Source organism: Puma concolor, chromosome F2, assembly GCF_028749965.1.
Source record: "Puma concolor isolate L17-30 chromosome F2, mPumCon1.1.hap2, whole genome shotgun sequence".
In the NCBI taxonomy this organism is placed as follows: domain Eukaryota; kingdom Metazoa; phylum Chordata; class Mammalia; order Carnivora; family Felidae; genus Puma; species Puma concolor.
Genome location: NC_141684.1, coordinates 72,120,455 through 72,133,641, shown reverse-complemented (window position 1 = coordinate 72,133,641; position 13,187 = coordinate 72,120,455). Strand labels below are relative to the sequence as shown.

Genomic DNA, 13,187 nt, shown 5'->3' with positions numbered 1-13,187 from the left:
TGAGTGTCCAACTTTTGATGTTGGTTCAGGTCGTGATCTCACGGTTCATGGGATCGAGCCCCGCATCGGATTCTGCGCTGACAGCGCAGAGCTTGTTTGGGATGCTCTCTCTCTCTCTCTCTCTCTTCCTCTCTCTCTACCCCTCCCCTGCTCACGCTCTTTCTCTCAAAAATGAATAAACATTAAAAGAAAAAAAAGGAAGTTGCATAACAACTTAGTGCGGCTACAATCTCAGCTCAGGATTTAATGAGAGTCCTTTTACTTCTTTGCGCAGCTTCTTTCTTCCCGGCAGGGGCCATTCCAAAACTTGAACTCTTTTCTGAAATCTCTTCACCATCCGCGAACATTTCGATAAGTAGATGATTAGTCACTGAGTTAATAAGAAAAGCAGAAGCCACTATAAATGAATTTGCCTAACTTCTCTGTCATCTCTCCCTACCCCAACCTATAAATTTATTGCCATTTTCACCCACCTTTTCTGTTTTTTGGTTTGTTTGTTTTTTGTCTTTCCTGCCATCCACCCAGGGCTTGATGGCACCCCTCTTCCCTGCGAGCCTCCCTTTCTGATGTGGTGGCCCATTCGCCTCCTGCTCCTGTCTCCTACTCCACAGGAATGCTTATCATCCTGATGTTTGCTTCTGTTGTTTTGTTGAAAGCCTACTCCCCTCTCCTTAATGTGATCTCCTCTGGCTCTCACCCCATCTCTCATTTCATAACCACACTACTGCTACTGAGAGTCTGAAGTCTACACCAACTGTCTATACGTCCTCAGTTCCCATGAGCTGTCTCACCCTTCTCCAATTTAGCCTCTGCCCTCAGCATTGGAAAATAAAAAGGTTAACAATGACCAAATCCAATGAACGCTGTTCATTCCTTTCTTGCTGGCTCTCTCTGTGACCTTTGTCATTGTTGCCTCTTTCCTTCTAGAAACTCTCTCTCTTGAAGTCTTGTTTTTCCTTTCTGATTAACCTTTGTGAGTTTTCTTCAGGGGCTTTTATTTTTTTCATTTTTAAGGTTAATTTATTTATTTTGAGAGGGAGAATGTGAGCAAGGGAGGGGCAGAAAGAGAGAGAGAGAGAGAGAGAGTGAGAGAGAGAGAGAGAGAGAATCCCAAGCAGGCTCCACACTGTCAGCACAGAGCCCAATATGGGACTCGAACCCACAAACTGTGAGATCATGACCTGAGCGGAAACCAAGAGTCGGACGCTTAACCAACTGAGCCATCTAGGCACCCCATAGTGGCTTCTTTTTTGATGTCTCCCTTTATTATTTTTTTCTGCCTGTCTCCTAACATGTGTTTTACACAGATGCGTAGTGTTCCCCAGGGAAGTACTCCTCAGGGCAGTCATGCAATTTCCCACTTTCCTACTCCTGTCACATTGATTCTGGGCTCAACCATGTGGCTTGCTTTGGCCACTGGAACATCAGTAGACACGAAGACAGCCTAGGCTTGATAGGTGCTTGTGTTTGGGGCTTGCCTTCTTGGAATATTTCTCAGAGACTGTCCTGGCATCTGGATGACTAAGATAAAGACCAAGTGGACAGAAAGGGGGAGAGACAGAGAGAGAGAGAGAAAGAGAGAGAGACATCTACCCCAGGTTTTCCAACTGAGCCCAACCCCCAGTCAACCCACCAGATGACTAATAAATTTTTGTTTTAGGCCACTACTTTTTGGGGTGGTTTGATACACAGTAATAAATAACTGAGAAAACATGGGGCTTTAAAGGTTCCTATCGTCAGCCTGCTTTTGTCTCAGGTTGTACGTCTTTCCAAACAAGGCCATCCATGCCGATGGATTTAAGTACTATTCATGCCTCATGATTCTTACACCTATACTTCCAGACCAGGCTAGTCTTCTGCATTCTTATCTCTTAATTCATGGGCACCCCCACTTGATTATTCCACAGATCCCTCGAATTCCCAGACCAAAGCATGTGCTCTACACACTGCGTCTGCTCCTTATTCTTGATCTTGGTTAGTGATGCACCTAGTTACTAGTCACTCAAGGAAGAGACTTAGAGGTGAATCTTCACCCCTCCTTTTCCTCCACTTCCCAATAATCAGTCACTCACCAAAGCTTATCAACTATGTCACCTGAGTATCTCTCACATTTATTCCTTCACCTCCATACCTCGAACGCTGCCTTGGTCAAGGGCTTTGTCATGGTGTACTCTCACCGTCCGTGATGTCTCCTCATGGCCTCCCTGCTCTGTGGATTGGCTCACGCGGCCAATCTACCCACGTTTGTCTCTGTCATTTTCCTGCTGACAATCTCGTAGTGGCTCCTTGCCACCTATAGAGTAAGATAAAGGTTTCTGAATATGCTACAAAACCCTCCCCAATCTGGCTCTACCTATATTTCCAACCTCATCTCCTGTCCTTTCCCTGTTTATGCTGTACTTGAGCCAAATTACTTGCAGTGCTGATGCTAGCCATCTGCCCAATGGATGTCCCGGACAGTTTTCCTGCCTGGTGTACCTCCCCACCCCTGCCATCTGCAGAGTCCTTGAAGACTCCGCTTAAATGTCACATCCTCTGTAAAGCTTCCCCTGCTTATTTGGGCAGAAACAAAATTAGTCTTCCCTTCTTCTGAGCTACCACTCTACGTTGTACGTATTTCAATTGTTAATGACATGCTTCAATGTGCGTCACGCCCAATAGGTTCAGAGAGCTCCTTTAGGGAAGGGGTTGGCTTTAGTTTTGTTTCTGTAGTACCCAGCAGTGTTGTGAGGCTCAGGAAGTGCTCAATAACTGTTGAATAAGACACGATATTTTCCCACTTTAAATGTGTTGTAAAAGAATCTAATTATAATTGGCTAAGTTAGCACTGAGGATTTCCATTTGTTAGCCCGGAAATGGAGACAAGAGACTGCAGGTATTGCCCCCTATTCCTTGGGATGAGCTCGGGGATAAGTTCAGTGGGCTGGTAACCGAGGGGAGAAGAGGTGAGATGGCTCTTCCCAGATTGGTGGCAGTACCCCCCCCCCTTCAGTGCTCCCTCCATTAAGAACACTGCCCTCCTCCACCACAGGGCGGAGTGGTTCTTCAGTTCTGCCTTGTCTTCTCAATGGGATGACAGACCACGTGAGGAGTAATGTCCTGAGTCTGTAGGAGACAAAGAAGTTGGCAATTGCTTCTATATCTTCCCCGTTCTTGTCTTAGGGGGCCCACTTCACTTGCCTGCCTGCTTCAGGTCTAGTTTTCCACATTCTGCACCATATCGCAGAGATCTTTCCAAGACCTTTCTAGGATCTGAGTTGTTACTCTCTTGCTGAATTCATCAGTTACTCCAAACCCTTTGGGGGTGACATCTAGAGCTCTCCTTGGCCCTATCTACTTCTCCAGTCCAGTCTCATACCACCTCACCACCACCATTTATGTAAGTATGTAAGCATTTTCTAAGCACCTTTTTTTTTAAGTTCATTTATTTATTTTGAGAGAGAGCACAAGTGGGGGAAGGGGAGACAGAGAGAGAGAGAGAGAGAGAGAGAGAGAGAGAGAGAGAGAAAGAGAGAGAGAGAGAGAGAGAGAGAGAGAGAGAGAATCCCAAGCAGGCTCCACACTGTCAGCATGGAGCCGGATGCAGGGCTCGAACTCACAAACCATGAGATCATGACCTGAGCCGAAATCGAGAGTCAGACACCTCACCGACTGAGCTGCCCAGGTGCCCCTACTGAGTGTCTTCTACACGGAAGGCTCTACGCCAGCTAGGAATGAAGGCTAAAAGATAAGACATGTTCATTGCCCCCAAGTAGCTTGTAACCTAATAACAAAATAGGACAGCAATTAATTATAATTCGGTGTCCACCAGTGTTGATGCAGATAGGCACTTTTGGGAGAACACCAGGACAGCCAGCCCACCCGGGGAGGATCAGAGGAGACCGAAGAGGAACACTGGCTCACCTCCCATGTTCCACCCAGTGTGGGCTCACTAGCAGTGACGAGCGCTCGCCAGGCTTTAGAACCGCCGGACTTCTTGGATGTCTGTTGGGACTGCCCCCACCCTCTCTGTTTCGATGAACTCCTGTGCTTACTCGAGACCCAGCCCAAGCCTCCCTGCTTCTAGGAAACATGCTCTGCTGTCTCAGGTGGCAAAAATCACTTCTTTCTTTATGCTGGCATGAGCCATGAGCTCCTTGAGGACAGGGAGCCAGCCATGTCCTCCGATGCCAACAGCCTGGCACATGCTAGGCCCTCAATAAATGTTTGCTGCAAGAAAGTAGGCATTCAACAAAATGTTTGCTGAACCTTAGCTAAACATGCGCTCTTTGCGAGCCAACAGTGGCCTAATTGTAGCCCTTGTGGCTTTCTTTTTACCTGACGTCTTGACCTTGGCAGGGACTAGCAAAACCTCATAGCACGTTGCTTCATTATGAATAGAACATGTAGGGTGAGCTCACAAATCCAACTGCATTCTTTCCCTTATGAAAAAATTACAGAGGAAGGTTGACGCCGTGATTCCAGCGATGCAGGAAATGCTTTTTGGACTTTCCTTTTTGGTGCTTCCTTCAGCATTTATAGCTCTTTAAGTATATGTACTTTATTTCTCTCTATATCTTCAATGGCAGCAAATCTTCATCATTTAAAGGCAAAATGTATTGTTTGGAGCTTGCCAAAATCATTTGGATGCATGTTTGATAAATGATGAAGTAGAATAGTACAGTTTTAGCGGAGAAAAAGAGATGTGGTCCTAAAGAGAGTTGTTTTCTGTGACTTGGAAATTGGTTCCAAACACATTTTCAAAAGATGAATTACGAAATACATCAAAGTAGGTCTTCAACACTAGAATTAGTGTAGTATCTGTAATTTTTTAAAAGTTGATAACATTTGGAAGAACAGATAGGGTTCTAGTTTTATTTTTATTTATTTATTTTAAATGTTTATTTATTTTTGAGACAGAGAGAGACACAGCATGAGCAGGGAAGGGGCAGAGAGAGAGGGAGACACAGAATGGGAAGCAGGCTCCAGGCTCTGAGCTGTCAGCATGGAGCCTGACGCGGGGCTTGAACTCACGAACTGTGAGATCATGACGTGAGCCAAAGTCAGATGCTTAACCGACTGAGCCACCCAGGCGCCCCAGGACTCTAGTTTTAAATATGAAGTGTTCCTGGGATGCCTGCGTGGCTCAGTCCCTTGGGCTTCCGACTTCAGCTCAGGTCATGATCTCACAGCTCATGAGTTCAAGCCCTGCATTGGGCTCTGTGCTGACAGCACGGAATTCAGATTCTGTGTCTCCCTCTCTCTCTGCCCCTCTCTCAGAAGTAAACATTAAAAAATGGGGAAAAAATAAATATGAGGTATTCCTAAAGTTTGGGTCATTTTCAGGTTTTTATTTTTTAAGTAGGTTCTGCAAGCCAACATGGGGCTTGAACTCATGACCCTGAGATCAAGAGCAGTATGCTCAGGCTGCCTGGCTGGCCCAGTCGGTAGAGCAGGAGGTGACTCTTGATATCAGGGTTTTGAGTTTGATATACTTGAGTTTGAAATAATATCTTTCAAGAAAAAAAATGGTATGCTCTACAGACTAAGCCAGCCAGGCACCCTCGGTTACTTTGGATGCATAAATTATCCCCCCCCCCCCCAATTCCTTCTCCCCCTGGCCTCATGAAGTATTCCACATTGATACATTATGGCTATGTTCCCAAACAGAGACAACTATTTGTCTAAACAGTAATGTAGCATTTGTTTGAGTTCTTGGAAGACTTTTCATTCATTTCAAGGGGCTGAGAAAACCTTTTTGTAGCAGGTTAAATTGTATTTGGTATTTTTCTCAACTGCCTTCTGCTGCTGGCACCTACTCCATACTTCTGTGTCCGCTTCCCAGGTCCCTGGTACCTTTCCATTACCTTCCAGCTGCAAGGGACATGGGCCTGCCCTGTCCCCCAAGGGCTCAGACTCCAAAATCACCATGGTCTCTGACCACGAAATCAAAACTACCAACCGTTTGGACTGTACACTTCAAGAAGGCAGGCATTTTGGCTTTGTTCACTACTGCATCTCCATTGTCTAGAACAATGCCTGGAACCTCTTAGGCACTCCATGTCGAATGAATAAACGTATCTCTAAATTTGTTAGTTTCAACTAGGTGTTGGGAAGAAAATGACCCACGGAACTAATTTACAATCATCTGTGAGTGACCAGGAGTCCCTTATCTCTCCCTAAGGTATTCGCATACTTAAAGGGAAAGCTTGTGAATTCAAATTATTCTCATTGGGAGAACTTCAATAGTGAAGCAAATGGAGAGAAAACAACCAAGGCTAATGAGGTTGGGTGAAAGTGAAGACCTCAGTAGGCCAGAGCTGGCTAGAGTTTGCCCCTGAGGCTTTCTGCTTTTCCAGGCCCCTGAAGCTCTGCCCCCCCCCCCCACCTCCACCCCCCTCCTCCGTGCAACTCCTAAAAGCTTGGAGTCTTCTCCATCATGGCTGTCAGAACGGTGGTTGGGACCAGGAGGGAGAAAAAGTCAGGGAGGGGCAGTACGACTGTGTTGTTTCTACTCTGCGTGGGCTGTACTATTTTACCATTTCTCATGTTTCAAGAAAAGTGTCCTACCTGTCTAGTTAAATACACAAGGGCACAAGCGGACCTCCTCATAGTCACTTAATACTATTTGCTGATTAAAGGTTAACTAATATAGTTTCACTATATGCAGATGCCCCCCCCCATAATTACCCTTGAAACATATGCACATCTGATAATGGGCTGGGGTATATTGTAAAGGATAGGAAATAGTTCTTTTTATGTCACTTTTATGTCCTCTGATACAGCAAGGTACTGGTGATTTCTTTGTAGACATTGTATCCTGTATTTAACCTTTCTCTTCACACACATCCACCAAAAGCAGCCCCCATATGCTTTGAGAGATATTAACTTAATGAAAATGTAAACCTAATCTCAGAATTCTGATTCTTGGTTTACGATATGGGGCTATAAAACAGGTAGAAGCTGATTTTAGTGTTTTCCAATTTTTTCATGTCGGAATTTTCTGTAGTGTCAATCTTTTTTTCTGCTGTTTATCTGTAAATCCCTTGAAACATTTAGCTCTGTTAAAACACCACTCAAATAATTGACAAAGCCAAAACCAATGCATTTCAATGCATTTCAATAAATGACAGTATAATGTAACACATCTTTAGACAATAATTACTAATATTAGAAAAATGTTTTGGGGGTAATTCTAGTATAATCAAATTTAGTTATTGAAGAGTTCTAGTTGTTACGTAGCAAAATGGTTTTGATTAATCTTTTGTTCAGCTGGAAATATTGTGATTAGTCTTGGCACTACAGGTGGTGAATGAGGAGAAAGTATATTTTGCATAGTTTTGCAATTTTCGCAGTTTATTCTGGAGTCCAATAATAGCATGTTGCTGTACTCTGTATTTATTTTAGGAGTATCTTTGGTTGATATAAGTTCCTTCCTTGGTTAAAAAATAAATGTAATCGTTAACCTCATACAGTCATCTTAAAGTGTACAACTGTAGAGAGTTTAAAAGAATTGTAATTGCTCAGTAATCTGCACACAGAAAGTGCTTGGTAAACGTTTGTCGATTTATCTCCCAAAAGGAAAATTAGTAAAAGCAAATTTTCTCCAGGTTCACTATTCATTTCGTACCGGGAGGAGAAAAGAATAGGTGTGGACATTCAAGGTTAGGAGATCATATAAAAGTGCCATTTTTTTTTTTTTTTTTTTTTTTTTTTGCCAAAGAATGATTGAAACACTCTAGCCCTGACACGTTTAATAATGGGCACACAACCTATTTCTTTGTTTCATAACCATTGCGCTCTCTCCCCCCTTTTTGGCATGGTAACAAATTCAACAAAATCAACGCCATCTAGTTAAACTTTTTGATTTAGTAGTGGATCCGGCTGTCCTGTCAACGAGGACGTAGGAAGAGCAATGTGGAGAGGCAGGAGACATCTAGATGAAATGCTAAGTGTCCATTCTAAATAACTGCATGTGGGAAAATAATTTCAAGTTGAAGGATAATTACAGAAGGGACGTCCAAACCCCTCGAGCCGCCGCCGTCCGCGTAGCGTTGGAAACCCCTCGCTGTGGCCAGGAGGACCGCTGCTGGCTCCCGGCCGCCGCTTCCTGCCCCGGGGCGGCGCACCCTGACTCCGGGAAGGTGCCGCGCGGGGAAACGTGGCACCCTCTCCAGCCCGCGCCCGGGGCGCTGCCGCGCGGCGGCCAAGCGCTGGGAGCAGCCCGGCTGGAGAGGCTGCGCGGCGGTCGCGCACCGGCCGGCGGGGAGAACCGCCCGCAGCGCCGGCGCCCGCCCGGGGACGGGAAGTGGCGCCCGGCCCGCCCTCCGCAGCCCGCGGCCCCGCAGCCCCGCGCCGCCCCCTTTCTCTCGGCCTCTCCCTCGGCCTCCGCCACCCCGGCCGAATTCTTGCATAAATTATGCCAGGCGCGCCTGACGTCAGGTGGCGGCGCGCGGGCGCGGCGCTGAGGGAGCCGGCGGCGGGCGCGCGCGGCCCCGCGGCCTCGGGCGCGCGCGGCGTGCCGGGCGCGCGCAGGCGCTGGCGTGCTGGGGCCGCGGCGGCGGCGGCGGCGGCGGCGGCGGCGGCAGCGGTGGCGGCGGCGGCGGCGGCGGCGGCGGCGGCGGCGGCGGCGGCGCGGGGGTTGAGCCGTGGTAGTGCGGACGCGCTCGTGCTCGGGAACTATCGGATTAAACTTGAATCGAGTGAAATTACACAAAGGAGCGCCGCTGAAGAGGCGGCCCGGGGACCCGGAGACCCTGAAACTCGCCAGAGCCCCGTTCGCCCCTGGCCAACTCCGCGCCCGTGGATTAGCCCCCTGGCCGCGGCCGCCGAGCCAACTCCGGAGCCCGCTCTGCGTTTTGTTTTCCCCTCGGCACAGGGCAGCGGAGGAGCCCTACCGACCGACCCGGTGAGCGCGAGAGTTCGCCGGGCGCCTCCGGGAGGGGCGGCGGCGGCAGGAAATCGCTCCGGGCCGGGGCCGGGGCCGCGCGAGGAGTTGGGAGCGAGGAGTTGGGCGTGTGCGGGGCGAGGGGCGAGGGCGGGCGGGGGCCGGGGCCGGCGCTGGAGCGCAGCGCCGCCCGAGCCGTGTCGCCGGCGTCGCCGCCCGCGGGGCCCGAACCCGCGCCCCGAGCGCCGCCCGGCGCCCCAACTTTTGCCTGCGTCCGCGGGGCCGGCGGCGGCGGGGGCGCGCGGTCCGGCCGAGGGTCACTTCCTCGCATGTAAATGGCTTTTTGTTGTGCTGCCGGCGTGGGGGGGGGACGGGGGACAGGAGGGAGCGTGTCTGCGCGCGGGGGAGCGCGAGCGCGTTTCCTCCCGCCGGCGCCGAGCACGAGTTGCCGGCTCCATTCGAAAGAAAAAGGAAGGAGGAAAAGTTGGGCTCCAACTCAAGTGCGAGTGGGCGATGGGCGCGCGGGCGCGGGGCGGCTGAGCGGCGGCGGCGGCTCGGGGACGGCGGCGACCCCCGCCTCCCGCCCCCGCCCCCCGCTCCGGACCGACCACGCCGCGCTCGCCGGGAGCGGCGGCCGCACCGGCGCGAACAAAGTGCGTCCCTCCTGGCGCGGCGGCGCCGGCCCGCGCGGGGACGGCCACCGGGCGAGGTGGGTCGGCGGCGGGGAAAGTGCGCGGGGCGCCGCGTGGGGCGGGGGCGGCGCGAACACGCGGCGCTGGGGGCGTCGGGACCCCAGCCGGTGCCGGCCGCGGGCGCGGAGTTGCGAGCCCGGAGCTGGGGGCTCCCGGGGCTCCCCGGCGGCTCCCAAGTGCTCGAGGAGGAGAAGAAAGGGAGCGGGGCCGGAGCGAGCGCGGGGAGGCGCGGCGAGGAGGGGACCCCACCTTGCCGAGCTGGCCGGGCCGGCGGCGGCGACTGCATAATAGCGACTTTAACCCCCCTAGGGCAACTCGGCTTCCCCACCCCCCGACCCCGCCGGGGGTCAGCGCCGTGGGGGGGGGGGGGTTCACCAGGTGGCCCCCGCGGTGGCCCGGGTGCGCTCTGACCCCGCAGAGATCCGCGGTTCGGAGCGTGAACGGCCGAGGTGGCTGGAGGCCAAGCGGTCAGCGGGGAGAGGAAGGAGGGCGGCGGGGGACGCGTTGTTTGTTTGGTTCGCACCGGGGACTGGGCTCACCGGGGGTGCAGGGGCGCGGGCACCCGGTGGGTTGCGGTGCAGGGCAGCCGCGTCCGCGCGAGCGCCGCTCGGGGGTGGGGGGGTGGGGTGGGGAGGGCGGCGGATCCCGGGCGGGGGGGGTGGGGGGGGTCGGGAGGCTCCGGGGAAGGAGCCGCCGGCCCCGAGCAGCCATCATTACCGAGCCGCCTTTCTCCGGATGGCTCTGCCTCGAGGAGCCCCGCGCCGTGGGAGCGCACCCCAAACTCCCGGCCGGCCGCCCGCTTTGTGAGCGCCCCCGTAGAGCGGGCGGCGCGGGGAGTGCTCCTGCTATGGGTCGGACGGTTTTCCCGGAGGTCACTTTTAGAGACTGTTCACGCCTCGATTTTAAACTAGTTTTTTTTCCCCCTCTTCTGAACAGACAATGGACAAAAGAAAAGTAGCAACCCACATGGAGAGTTTCCTTTTGAATTGCTAGAATTAGATACACTATCCAGCTCTCCACTCGCTAAGTATACTTTTTAGTTTCCCATTGTATATTATCTAGCAATCGATTTAAATAACTTATCTTGAAACCGGCCCATCCTCTGGGCCTGATTTCTGGGGTACGTTAAATATTTTAATTTATTTTTAAAGGATTTGTGTGAAGGCCCAGATTTTTATTTTCTAAAAATATTAATTTAAGCCGTCTTCGCAGTGGGCAATACCTTTCAAAGAGGTGGAGTGTATTTCCCCCCAATTCTCTCCCAATAAGGAGAGGGGGGAGTTCTCACTATCCGTAATAATCAGATAGGAAAAAAAAAAAATAGTTCTCTTTATTTCCTTACAGATCCATTCTAACGATGACAAACAAACCTTAGTGAGTACGACCTTAGCAGCATGGGAACCTGATTTATCCCAGTTATAATTCTATTTAGATTGTAGCAATGTGTGAGTACTAGGTAATTCTTATTTCAGAAATAACTTGAGCAGTGATTTTATGAAGTTGAATCCGTCTCCCAGCCCCCAGAGTACATCTGTCGCGGAGTGTTTTTGTCTTGCTGTTGCACAACAGAAGCCCTCCAGTCTTTACCCTAAAATGGCAGCTTTCATTTGACTGGGGCCCATTCATTGACAATGATAATAAAGAGGCTGAAAGCTAGATGCTTGGGGCTCGTTTTGCCTTTCTAGGTAATAGTAAGTAGGAGACATTTTATGTCTTTCAGATTTGCTCACGAAAAGTTTATTTCCCCTGGAAAATCTGTACTGTAGAAAAAAGTTACAAAGTAAACAGAATTTGGAAATGGATAGGGACTTGGCGATAGATTTTAGGAACAAAATTTTCTTATTTTGCCAAATAGTGGGAATATGGCATTCTCCCGTTTTTAGTGTCCTGATGAGGGAATAGTGGATTCTTGTGAGGCTTGTAACAGGTGAATTTCCTCACGGTGACACTTAAGAATTATTTTCCAGCACTATGTATTTTATCATTTATATTCTCTTGATATATTCTGTTTTTTTTTTTTCCTCCCTCTGTGCAAGCCAGTAAATTGAAGCCTGAGGAATTTTTTTTTTCTGGGGTTTTCAAGATTCAAATGAATTTTTAGGTAAGAAAGGAATAATAGTATAGACTGGTATGTGAATTCCAGACTCTAGTTACGTTGGTTTAATCAACAGGAGTATTTCTAATTTAACTTAAAAAATGGCTTCTTTTTCTTGACATGGAAGTCAGGGTAGAGAAATGATACAGGTTGTGCACACATGATGGTGATGGTTTAAAAACTCAAACATTATTTTCCTCTTTTGAGGACAAAATAATGATGTCTTTTCCCCAAGTTTAAATATAGAAGTCAAGTTCAAAATAACACACCCAGTAACTTAGTTTTAGAATAGAACTTTTGTAGATTCACCTGTACTTGGTTTAGTTTTCAATCAGTTCAACTTACGGGACAATTTCCAAAACTTTTTTCATGAGAGTCTTTTATTGAGTTAAAACGAATAGCACAAGGGGTACCTTTATGATTACGTATCAAAGAGATATTACAACTTTTTTTCTCATACAAACACAGTCAATAATGTGATATTTATAGGAATAGTATGGTTTTTAAGCAGTGAGGTCAATTTAGCAAAAAGAGTACTTTCATCTATGAGAGAACACGGTCTGAGTGCTTCAGTGTAGGAGCTCTGTGTGACCCACGGAGTAATCTAAGTGCGAAGTGTGGAGTAGCTGTTTCAGACCTAGGCTTACAACATTTTCTTCCCTGTGCTTGAGAAAGTTTGCTTGCTATAAAGTCACCATCCATTATTTACTGTTGATTCAGTGATCATTGGTAGACGTTTCAGAGTGTAAACAACACATGAGAGGCGATGCTTCCCCTCAGAGAGTTTCCCCTCCAGTAGGAGAGACTTCTTTAGGTAACCAAACACTCACGTTTAACTTTTAAGGTTAACTTTGGAGGGAGCCATTATCTTTCATCATTTATTGTCCATATTTGGCCTTTCGGATTTGATAGCAGATGCCGTGGCCATCTTATCTATAAATAAGGCATTGCAAGAATAAAAATGCTTAGTCAGGGCTGAGCAAAATGTGTGACTACAAACAATGGCCCTTAAAACTTCAGCTTTGTAACAAAGTGATTCCCTTTCAGTATTCAGCCGCTTTCTGGATGTAAACAAACAAGCACTTAAATAGATCTAGGTCACGAAGCTCACCAAATTCGCTAGAAAAAGACGGAGAAGGGACATTTGGGGTGATGTGGAGACGTGTCAGGAACACGTGGGCCCTGGGTGACTCTTCATTGTCTCGTCCATTCGTATGGACACGTTTGTGTATCCTTCTGAAGAGCTATGTTTCCATGTCACTAGCAGTTCAGAATTTAGTAGTACTGTGTATCTTATCAGTACTTCCTATGAAGCCATATAGCTTTATTAGTTTGGGAGATAAAATTTTCCTTTTGTTTTTCTAGAAAACTTCGTTATTTTGTATTACTTCTAAAAGAAAACCTTTGATACTCAAGGATGATGGATGATGTTGGAGTATAAAAGAAGTTGGGAGTAACGATCGCTTAATTGTTCTATAAAAATATGAAGATGTGATGTTGTATTTCAGTTTGGGTACCATTCAGGTCGGGTTGC

At 48.7% G+C, this 13,187-nt stretch overlaps 1 protein-coding gene across 4 annotated transcripts in view; it reads left to right on the top strand.

The window, feature by feature from the left end:
* Positions 1-8,564: 8,564 nt before the first annotated feature.
* The window catches only part of CHD7 (chromodomain helicase DNA binding protein 7), a 191,886-nt gene continuing 187,263 nt past the window's right edge, over positions 8,565-13,187 (top strand). For 3 of the 4 annotated variants that reach the window (XM_086696025.1, XM_086696026.1, XM_086696023.1), the window contains exon 1: positions 8,565-8,887. The gene's annotated coding sequence lies outside the window, so the exon portion shown is untranslated. Of the gene's footprint in view, positions 8,888-9,554; positions 9,576-13,187 lie in introns of those variants that run through there. The other variant, XM_086696024.1, reaches the window with a different exon arrangement.